Source organism: Peromyscus californicus, unplaced genomic scaffold (genome assembly GCF_007827085.1).
Source record: "Peromyscus californicus insignis strain IS unplaced genomic scaffold, ASM782708v3 Scaffold_14__1_contigs__length_90479793_seg_2, whole genome shotgun sequence".
In the NCBI taxonomy this organism is placed as follows: Eukaryota; Metazoa; Chordata; class Mammalia; order Rodentia; family Cricetidae; genus Peromyscus; species Peromyscus californicus.
In genome coordinates this window covers 5,947,182-5,957,099 of record NW_026294436.1, presented here as the reverse complement: position 1 = coordinate 5,957,099, position 9,918 = coordinate 5,947,182, and the positions used below count along the sequence as shown (strand labels likewise).

The 9,918-nt window shown below is 48.1% G+C and overlaps 1 pseudogene; it reads right to left on the bottom strand.

Annotated features, from left to right (window-relative positions):
• Nucleotides 1–9,096: 9,096 nt before the first annotated feature.
• Nucleotides 9,097–9,691, bottom strand: LOC128109358 (ubiquitin-conjugating enzyme E2 S-A-like; annotated as a pseudogene).
• Between the last annotated feature and the right edge of the window lie 227 nt (nt 9,692–9,918).

The window sequence follows — 9,918 nt, the reverse complement described above, 5'->3', positions numbered from 1 at the left end:
TGACTAGTTTTGTGTCAACTTGACACAAGCTGGAGTTATCTGAGATGAGGGAACCTCAATTAAGAAAATGCCTCCAAAAGATCTGGCTGTAGATAAGTCTGTAGGGTATTTTCTTAATTAGTGATCGATGTGGGAGGGCCCAGCCCATTGTGGGTGGCGCCACCCTTGGCAGGTGGTCCTGGGTGCTACAAGAAATCAGGCTGAGCAAACCATGGGGAGCAAGCCAGTAAGCAGCACCCCTCCATGGTCTCTGCATCAGCTCCTGCCTCCAAGTTCCTGCTCTGACTTCCCTGGATAATGGACTAGAAACTGTAAGGTGAAACAAACCCTTCCCTCCCAAAGTTGCTTTTGATCATGGTGTTTTATCACAGCACTATAAACGCTAACTAAGATAGAAATTTTGGTACCAGGAGTGGGGTGTCGCTGTGACGGGCCTGACGATGTGTTTTGGAGAGGATTGTGATAGCACTTGAACTTGGGCCATTGAGTGCTCAGAGTTCAGTGGGCTGCTCTATGGGAGCTTAGGAGAGTGTTGGGAACAATGCAGATGATGGAGGTCCAGCCCATAAGGTTTCTGAGGGACGTTGAGACTCTGTAGGGGCCGTTCAATATTTTGAGATTAAGAATCTGTGACTCCAGTCAGCTGGGGCTGAAGAATCAGCTGTGACTAACAAGAGACCGGAGCGACTAAAGTGACACCTTTGCTTTGCTGGGACAGTCAATCCTGAAGAATCAGCATCATTGAGATCAGATCTTCTGTGAAGTGTTTCCCCGGAGTCAGCACCCGGAAGCTGTGGTCCAGACGGGGGCAAAGCTGTGCCTTGTGCTGGCATCCAAACTTGGCAGTATGTAGGAGTTTCCCAGGTGGTACTAGTTTTGAAGGCATGAAGAGATCATGGAGAGCCTCTGAGGCTTGGCGCTGGGAGAGGCCAGGAAAGGCCACTGATGAGTGTGCAGCCTCAGTTGCTGTCCCAAGATTGAAGGGGTCATGGCACCATAAAGCAGGAACAGAGTTCCTGAAAAGGGCCCAGGTAAGGGTGTTGATGAGAGTGCAGCCCAGATGCAGCAAAGACGCCCACACATTTTGAAGATACCAATACCATGGGATTACCACCAAAGACAGCAGCAGCCATAGAGCTGGTCTGAGCCTAGGAGACACACTGTGTGTGCTGTTCAAGCCCTTTGGAACCTAGACGATCATGAGTGCCAGATGCCCGACACTGAGATTTACACAGCCCGACTTTGGGTTTGCTTTTGTTTGAATGTAACTGTGCTCTGGTCCTTCAATCTCAAATAAGAAAGTGTATTAATTTGCTTTTTTTACGTTATAGGAACCCACAGTTATGAAACCTTATTTTTTTTTTTTTAGAAACTTTGGATATTTAGAGAACTTTTAAAGAGATTTGGATATTTTTAAGAGACTGAATTTTTTAAAGATATCAGACTTTTAAATTGGAATGTTTTATATTGTGATGCTTTTACTAATATGAGATACTGAGGATGAAAAGAAAGAAAAAGCTATGGTTTAATAGCAATGTGTTTGATTGTCAACTTGACAAGGGGTCAGCTGGGCTGACTAGTTTTATGTCAGTTTGACAGAAACTAGAGTCATTTGGGAACCTCAGCTGAGAAAATGACCCCCTCCAGATTGGCCTGCGGAAAAGCCTGTTGTGAATTTTCTTAAGGAATGATTGATGTGGGAGGGCCAAGCCTGTTGGTGGTGGTGCCACGCCTGGGCAGGTGGTCTTGAGTTGTGTTGAGCAAGCCTTGGGGAACAAGCCAGAAAGCATCACTCCCCCATGGCCTCTGCTTCAGTTCCTGCCTCCAGGTTCCTGCCCTGACTTCCCTCAGTGATGGAGTGGGACTTGAGAGTGATAAGATGAAGTAAATCCCTTCTCTCACAGGTTGCTTTTGATCACAGTGTTTTATACAGCAATAGAAACCCTAAGACACCCACTAAGCCATCCCCCAAATTGTTTACTATTTATGTAACCTTAGGGAGAGGTCAGGCATATTTCCTTTACTTCCTGAGTCTTATGAGTCAGCAATGCCACCCACTTTTCTCACACAGACCCTCCCTGGAGCGGCCCGTGGTTGCCAGGGTTGGGCACTGGGGCCAGACTGATCTAAGTGTGCTATGTAACACAGGAAAATCTTATTACTATTATCACAAATGACAGCCTTGTAGACAGCTTGGCAACCGGTAGCAGAGTCCATCCAAGCCCATGCATGCTGCACATGAAGTCCCATGCCCTCCTGGGCTCCTCCTGCCTTCCCTGGGTTGGGAACCTGGCCTCGGCAGGCAGCAGTAGACAGTTTCCTGGCCCTGTGCTGGCTGCCTAGGGTTATAGACTGCCTTGCCTAAAGACTTATTAAGCTATTTGATGCTGTCAAGGGAAAGTCAGCATGTGCATATATCAGCTCTGTTGGCCAAAAATACCTGGAGTGGGATTTTCTGTCTGCTGGGCATTATTATAGCTATTGATTTGAGAATCTGAAAATTCAATAAAACAGATTAAATCTCCCAAGGTTTGAGCACTGGGACCACCAGCCTGCCTCACTGCAGGCATGGAGGCTCAGTGGGTGGGAAGCAGACATAAGCCAGAACTAGGCCGAGCAGCCATGATCGCCCACAGTCCCCAGAACAGCGTGAGTTTGAGCCCTGGATCCCACTGGATCCCATGGTGAAAAGAGGATTAAGTCCTGTAAGCTGTCCTTGGACCTCCACAAGTAACCTGTGGCTGGCGCACACAGGTGTGCATACAGGTGCGCGCGCGCGCGTGCGCGCGCGCACACACACACACACACACACACACACACACACTAATGATAAATTTAAAACAGTTTTAAGAGGACAAGCCAAATGGCTCAGGGGGCAATGTTAATTGCAGCTTAGTCTGACAATCTGAGTTCACTTCCCAGACTCCACCAGTGAATGGACAGAAACAACTCCCTCAAGTTGTTCCCTGACCTCCTCACACAGGCTATGGCCAACACACACACACACACACACACACACACACACACACACACACACACACACACTAAAATAAAATAAAATGTAAAATAACAACAACAATAATAAACAAGTGGACAGTGTCTCAGGAATGACAGCCAAGGTTAGCCTCCACATGTCCAGGCACATGTACACACACACATGTACCCGTACACATATGCACAAGAGAGAGACACAGGACGCCTCATAAGCGGAGGAAGTGAGGAAGAGTAAAAAGAAAGAAAGAAAGGCCTCTATGAGGGCCGGTCAGCACTCTAACGGGGTCCTGCATCCTGAATCGGGGGCCTGCTGAGTCTAAAAATAAACGGACAAAATCGCTCGCATCTCTCCAGGGGACAGTGACAGTGACAGTGTCCATTATGTAGATTGAACTGGGAAGGAAAGAGGCTACTGGCGTAGGAGTAGGAGTGAGTAAGGGCGCCAGTGACCAGACCATTCCCAAAGCAAAGCACTGCTTCAAATGTCAACAGGGGCCAGCAAGGCGCCTCAGCAGGTACAGGTGCTTACCACTCCAGCCTGGCTCCCGGAGTTCGATACCCAGGACCCAGGTGAAGGTGACAGGAGAGAACCAGCTCCACAGAGTTGGCCTCTGACCTCCACACATGCTCTGTGGTATGTGCATGGGCATACAGACATACAACACACACACACACACACACACACACACACACACACACACACACACACACATACACTTACTACTAATAATTCACCTTAAAATGCCTGTAGGTACAAGGTGAGAAGCCTGATACTTTATGTTTTCTGCAGGAAATAAAAATACAAACAAATGAAACACTAAGTGGGGTTGAGGGGGTCTTGTCTACAAATGAAGAATGATGTTTGGAAAGTCAGGGGTGCACCTAAACTGGAAAAACAACACCTCATAACTGCTGTGGTCAACATTATTAGTTCAGGCAGAAGCAGGCTGGATTGCCAACCCAAGGGAGAATTTTTAAATTATTTATTTACTTACTATTGTGTGTATGACGTATGCCACACCGTATATATCAGCGTCTTTACATGGGCTCCAGGGATGGAGCTCAGGTGGCCAGGCAAGTGCCTTTACCCACTGGGCCCTATGCCCCTGGCCCTCCACCTTATTTTTTGAGATAAGTTCTCTCTCGCTGAACCTGGAGCTTGCTCATCTGGCTAGACTGGCTGGTCAGGAAGCCCCAGGGGTCCTCCCGTCTCTGCTCCCCAGCACTGGGATTATAGCTACGTGTCACCGTGGTCAGTTTTTACATGGTTTCGGGGGCTTGAACTCAGGTCCTCACGCTGTGGCCATCACTTTACCAACTAAGCGGCCTCCTCCGCTCCTGTCCCGTTTCGTTAAAGCCACCAGGATTCGGTCAGCGTCTCTGCCCTGAAAGCCTCATCTAAAGCTAGTCACCTCCCAAAGGGCTCCCTCCCCTGCAAAACACTGTAACTGGATTGCCCTCCCTCTGTCTTCCTACCTCAGGTGGAGGGTGAATCTCAACACAGGAAGCTGAGAGGACACCCTGAAGCTTTCTCCAAACCCTCCCAGCTGTGGAAGAGCAAGCTCTATTCCTAGGAAACACTGAAACACTTAAGGCCGTGGTTCTCAACCCTCCTGATGCTGCGACCCTTAATACAGTTCCTCACGACGTAGTATCCCCCAACCATAACATTATTTTCGTTGCTACTTCATAACTACAATTTTGCTACTGTTATGAATCATAATATAAATATCTGGTTTGCAGGATATCTGACGTGTGACCCCTGTGAAAGGGTCGTTTGACCCCCAAAGGGGTCACAACTCATAGGTTGAGAAACACTGACTTAAGGGACTAGGAGGAGAATTTAGACGCTTACTCTAGTGAACAAAAAAACCCAAATCTGTGTGTATGTATAGGTGTCCACACAGATGCCTCCTACCACCACACACCACAGGTAAGATTAGTAGGTATTCCCTCCCAGTCATGCACATCCTACTCTCAAACTCTAGTGAACATCACCATATGTAGAATAAGGACTTTGAAACCAGGTGTGAGATGCAGGCTTGTAATTCCTGCAGAGACAGGCAGACCCCTGGGACACATTGGCCAGCCAGCCTCGCTTACTTGATGTGTTCCAGGACAGTGAGAGACTACGCCTCAAAAAAACAAATGTGCGTGGGATTTCAGAAACAACACCTAAAGTGGACCTCTGACTTCCACACTCATGCCCATACACGTGCATACACACAAACACACGTGCAAACACACATTCATATGCCAAAAGTAATGAAAGGACAAAGTGACTTTGCAAATGCAATTAAAACAAGGATGTTGTGTCTTTGGGGACAGGGACGCCCTCCTGGATTAAGTAGATAGGCTGCGTCTGTCCTAACAAGGGTCCCTCTGTGAGGAAGACAGGATGGCAGAGAGAGATGGAGATCTAGAGATGGGACAGCAGAAATAAGTCATTGAAGTGATGGGAGACAGAAGCCTGTGTTAGTGAGCTTTCTGTGACTGCAACAGACACTTGAGATAAATCAACTTACAAAGAAAAAAAAAGGATTTTGGGGATCACATGAACTGTTCAAGTCCGTTGTCTGTTCATTCCAGAGCTTTTGCAGCTGTGGAGACACAGCACATCATGTGAGAGCATGAGGTGAGGGAACTAAAGTGAGGGAGGGAGGGAGGGAGGGAGGGAGGGAGGGAGGGAGGGAAGGAGGGACGGAGGGAGGGAGGGAAGGAGGGAGAGCCTGGTCCCACGATCCTCTTAACAGCATGTTCCAGTGACCCAAAACTTTCCTTTAGACCATTAGCCTCTCACCTCTTCAATCACCCCCTAATAGCACGAGTCTAGGAACTAGACCTTTAGCCTGACTTTTAGGGGGGGCATTGTAGGTCTGCATTATAGCAGGATCACAGGCTGAAGAAGGTAGGTAGCCTCCAGACACTGGAGAAGGCAAGGAGTGTGTTCTTTTCTTGAACTTTCTAGTTCCTCCAGAAGGAGTCAGCCTTGCTGACACATTTAGCCGAGTGGAACAAGTTAGGACTTCTAGACTCCAGGACTAAGAAAATACAGGTGTGAGGCCTGGGGTTGTTGTAGCTGCCTGGGTTGTGTTCTCTTGTTGAGACAAGGTCTCATGTAGCTCAGTCTGACCTTCAACTCCTAATCCTCCTGCCTGTGCATCTAAAGTGCTGGGACTACAGGCATGTCCCACCATGCCCAGCTTGTGTTTGTATGTGTTCGTGTGTGTGCGGGTACACACGTGTGCCTGGGTGTGTGTGGAGAGCAGAAAACAACCTTTGCTATTGTTCTTCAAGTGTTTTCCACCTTGTTTAGTTTTGGGTTGTGTTCTCTCTTTACTTTTTTTTTTTTTTAAGATAAAATCTCTCACTGGCCCTACGTGATGACAATCCTGTGTCACCACCAATACCCGTGATGCTTCGTTGATCCTTTGCCAATATACACAAGAGTGGCAATAGGAAACTTGAATGACATGAAGCGTGTTCCCTCTTGAAGCAGAACAAGGCCTCCTTGTCAGTCTATAAACAAGCATCCTTCTCACGGTCCATTTTCACATTTTTTCTTTAAAACAGCCCCAAGCACAGAGCTGTTTAATGTTTAGTGTAGAAAGCCGATGCCTGTTCGTGGGTAACATGTGGTTATTGTCAGGATTGTGGAGCCTTTGCCCCCGGGTTCAGTGAAAATGGATTGATAGCATAGATTGTCTTTAAACAGAAGCAAGGCTATGGGTAGACCAGTTGGCAAAACCCTATGGCCAGAGGCTCCCAGGAAACTTACTGGTTAATCTTTGTTGTTACTGCTGTGATAAAATACCCTGGCAAAGGTAACTTAAAGAAAGAAGGGTTAGTTTGGTTCATAGGCTAAGGGGACAGTCCATCATGGTGGGGAAAGCATGGTGGCAGGGATATGAGACAGCTAGTCACAGTGCCTCCACAGTCAGCAAGCAGAAAGAGATGGATGCTGGTGCTCAGCTCACTTTCTCCTTTTTATTCATTCTTGGATCCCAGTCCACAGGATGCAGTTACTGACAGGTAAAGTGAGTCATCTGACCTCATCACCCTAACCTAGATAATCCCTCACAGACGGGGTCAGAGGGTTGTCTCTTAGGTGACTCGGGATCCAGTCAAATGGATCATGTTAACTGACACAGAGCTATGATAAAACACCATGACCAAGGCAATATGTAAAGGAGAGCTTCTAATTTGAGGCTTATAATTTCAAAGTGTTAGGGTCTGTAATGGCAGAGCAAAGGCATAGCGGCAGGAACAGCTGTGAGTTTGCATCTTGATTGGCAAGTAGGAGGCAGAGAGAGAGAGAGAGAGAGAGAGAGAGAGAGAGAGAGAGAGAGACTGGGAATGGGGTGCATGTTTTGAAACCTCAAAGGCCTCCCCAATGACACTCCTCCTCCAATAAGACCACACCTCCAGATCCTTCCCAAAGAGTTTCAGCAACTGGGGACCAAGTATTCAAACATATAAGTCTTTGGGGGCCATTCTCATTCAAACGGCCACACAAAGATGAATGTTGGTGCTTAGATTATGTTCTCCTTATTATGAGAACTCAGCTCATGGCATGTGCTGTCCATATTTTTTTATTTAAATTTGTTTCGTACAATATACTTTGATCATGTTTCTTCCCCTTCCCCATCTCCTCCCAGATCCTCCTCACCTCCCTTCCACCCAACTTCATAGTCTCTCTTCCTCTCTCTCTCTCTCAAAAAAAAAACCATCAACAACAACAAAATAAAAATTTAAACAAACAAAAAGCCAATAAGACAAAAATACCAAAACAAAATGGAACAAAAAGTGCATCAAGAACCACGGAGTCCGTTTTGTGTTGGCCAAATCCTCACGGGGCCTTCCCTGGACTGTGGGTGGTATAACTCAGTGACACTCCATTGGAGAAAACTGAGTTTCCCTGTCCTTAGGCGTATCAGTTGTAAATAGCGTCTTGGTTAGGAGTGAGAGTTTATGTCCACTGCCACCTGGGGCTGTCTTCCCACCTCCATTAACGCCCTCACAGACATGCTGAAAGGTTGTCCCCAAGGTGACTCTTCGATCCTGTCAAACTGGCAATCAAGACTAACCCTCACCATATCACAATAGGATGGGGAAGGGACAGAGAGAAAAAGAAGCCATTACCACCTGAGTCAAGGCCCCACGGTCACAGTCTCCAGAGACCAGGCCCCACGCCCAACTGGAGCTTCGTGAGCCCTCCCATTTCACCACGTGAAGCTGCCTGGCTGGCGATTTTCTCAGCTACCACATCTCAAATAAAACATGCACACAAGGGGTTTGTGATTCTCCCCACACGTGGCTCTCCCTGAGTTTTCCTCCTGGGTGTTCACCTAGAGGCCAGTGCTCAAAGCCTGGGGACATTCTCTGCTTCCATTTGTTTCTGTTATTGTTTGGTTTGGTCTTTCACATGGCTGCACGTCCAGCAAAATTCACTTATGGCCAATTGCACAGGTCTGAAGTGTTAAATCTGATGGGTTTGTTTGTTTTTTGAGGGGGGAAGGGGTGTGCACCTGTATGACCAACTCCTCAACTAAGAGACAGAATCTCCCATCACTGCGAGTTCTCTCACCTTCCTTTCTGGTGTGCCATTCTGTTTTTCAAGGGACAAACAAGCCCTGCATTCCTGGAACCAGCTGCCCTTGATCATGAGTGTCACCGTTTCACATGCTACTGCCCCGGATGTGCCAACAGCGTGTCAAACGGGAAGGAAGTGTCTGCTGCCAGCACAGGAGGCCCATTCTATTCCAACCTTTCACTTTTTTTTTTTTTTTGTATTTTTCTCTTCCAACTTTATTTAGAAAACCGGGTTCTGGGGCCTCCCCACTCCCTCCCCCACCCCAGCTGTAATCTGAATAACTTAGAAGCAGAATGGGAAGGCACAGAAGGGAGGAAAGATGGAGAAGGACCTGCTAGAGTCGCCTTAGTGTTCACTTCCTGTCCCCTCAGTGTTCACTTCCTGTCCCCTCAGTGTTCACTTCCTGTCCCCTCAGTGTTCACTTCCTGTCCCCTCAGTGTTCACTTCCTGTCCCCTCAGTGTTCACTTCCTGTCCCCTCAGTGTTCACTTCCTGCCCAGCCTTCCCATCTCACTCACCTGCGTGCTTCTTGGCTGTGGGACCCTCAGCTTCTCCGAGGCCACCAGGAATCATGGGGTCAGTGGAGGAGGCTGTGATGCCACCAGCCCGGTCCCAGGTAGCCTCAGCCCTTCCGCTGCTTGCGCTGACTGCCCCTGTGTGTCTCTGAGGGCCTGACAGAGTACTCTTCACAGCTCTCCAAAAGCAGGCAACCTGCCTCCTGGTTGAGTGCAGACTCTGGGTTAGGTGCATCAGCAGGCACTTGGTCAGCAGCACATGTCAGTGCCCAGCTCAGCCACATAGTCCCTCTTGAACATGTTGGCACAGACCTCACCATTGCCACCCACAGTTGGGTGGAAGATCTTAGTCAGGAAGTAGCCCTTGCATGGGGAGGCAGGAAGTCCTTGCCCAATAGGAGCTTCATACAGAACAGACTTTCATCATAGGGGGTCCCCTCAGGGCCTTTCATAGTGACCTGCAGGTTGGTAACATCCTTCTCATTGAGGAAGATCTTAATGCCATCAGGTAGGCCTGCAGTAGGTATGGTCATCTCCTTGTACATCAGGTGGACAATGTGAGGGGGCAGCTTCTCTATGTTGGAACTCATGACTTTGGCAGGCCGTGGGAGTGGGCACCAATTGCTAGCCACTGTGGTTCTGGAGAGGTCCCCTGCATCCCTTACACACACACACACACACACACACACACACACACACACACCTCCTGCTAACTCATACCCCTACTACAAAAATGCTCAAAACTTAGAGCTGCCTTATCACACTCTTGTTATTGTTATTTTTACGACTCTAATGACGACTGTGACCATGCTGTAAT